We start from the raw sequence: 1,732 nt of genomic DNA on the forward strand, positions 1-1,732 counted from the left end.
GGGCTTGAACCACACTCAGCCATGTGGAAATCCGGCACCCTTACCCACCAACCTACTTGCTGGCCCCAACCCCATGTGATTTTCAAGACCCCAGGTCTAGTACTTGAACTGAGGTCAGCCATGTGAGAGTCCAGCAACATGACCACTATACTATCTGCTGGCCCAAAGGTTTTTTTTTTCTTTTTTATTTCCTTTTATTTTATTTATTATTGTAGTTATTTTCCATTTGACCAGAGCAAGACAGAGAGAAAGCAAGTCACTAGGTCTGGGACTCAAACCATGGTCAGCTATGTGGGAGTCCAATGCCCCTATAATCGTGCCACCTGCTGGCCCCCAGAGTCCCTTTTTAAAAAGAGAATCGTTTATTTAACTTTACCCATCATTATTATTTTAAAATTTGCTACAAGGTGTGTGCACTCACCAGAGACAGAAAGAGAGAAAGGAAGCCATCAGGCCTGTGACTCAATCAGGGTTAGCCATTATGGGAGTCCAGTGTCTAACTACCTTGCCACCTGCTGGCCCCAAAATGTCCCTTTATTGGGGCCAGCAGGTGGTATGCCAGTTAAGGCACTGGACTACCACAGGGCTGACCACTATTTGAGTTCCTATATACCAAGCAGCTTGAAAATCGGGTGTGTGCATGTGTGTGTGTGTGTCCAAGATCCCAAGAGGATGGAGAAGGGACTGCTGCATGGCCATTTCACTTCCCACTTTGTCTCTTCCCCTCCAGGAGTGCATGCACCATATTGCAAGAACCTAAAAAAAAAAAAAAAAAAAGTTGTTTTAGTAAGAGGAAATAGCAGTTTCCTCCGTTTTTGCAGATTTAGGAGGTTACAACAAACTAATAGGAAAATATGACTTGCTAAGGATGACTTTGCGTTTGAAAAGGTAGGCAATGTGTTCATGGAATGCTCCAGCTCAGAAAATCCCTGGCCAATTCCCTGGGAGGTAGTCCACTGTCTTGGCACCACCCGGACCCCACTGTCATCCATTGAAATGTGAGTCTGAGAACATGATACTTTGGTACAGATCCTGTAATCAGCTATCTAGAAGGGACACAGAAAATTGCCCTATAGCAACGACTTAACTTTTGTTAACTTCAGCCTCCTATCTATAAAATGAGGCCAATATGGCCTGGCTGGAAGATAATAGACCCCTAGATTTCATTCATTTGTATAACAAGTATTGAGCTACTGCCACCGGTATTGTGATGGATGAGTGAATATAAGGAGAAAACGGGGGGCGCAAGGGCTGTTACAGGAGGGTGAGTGTGCTCGCCACAGACAGCGAGAAATCATCCCTTGGGGGCATGGCCACGCCACAATCCCTTCTCCATTCTCCTCTCAGGATCTTGGGCACGCACGCACACACCCCCGGCGTGAGTTTAAGCCACTGGGTCAGGGACTTGAATCGCAGTGGACTACATGAGAGTCCAGCGACATAGCCATTAAGCCAAATGCGTCCCGCAGGTTCGCTCCTAAGGGGCGGGTCTCGAGGTAGGTTCCACGTGTTTCCAACCTGGCTCCCCAGATTGCAGGCCGACCACGCTTGACACGCCGGATGTGACGTCGCCACTCCCCGTGGTTCCCGGAACCAGGCCGCAGGGCCGGAAGTTAACGGGGTGGGGTGGGCATAGATGACCGGAAGTGGGTTTTGGGAGACGCTGCCTGCCCCAGCTTTCAGGAGCTGGTCGTGGAGCGCGAGGAAGGCGGGACACGGGGCGGGGCCGCTG

Source organism: Tupaia chinensis, unplaced genomic scaffold (assembly GCF_000334495.1).
Source record: "Tupaia chinensis unplaced genomic scaffold, TupChi_1.0 Scaffold000502_1, whole genome shotgun sequence".
Lineage (NCBI taxonomy): Eukaryota > Metazoa > Chordata > Mammalia > Scandentia > Tupaiidae > Tupaia > Tupaia belangeri.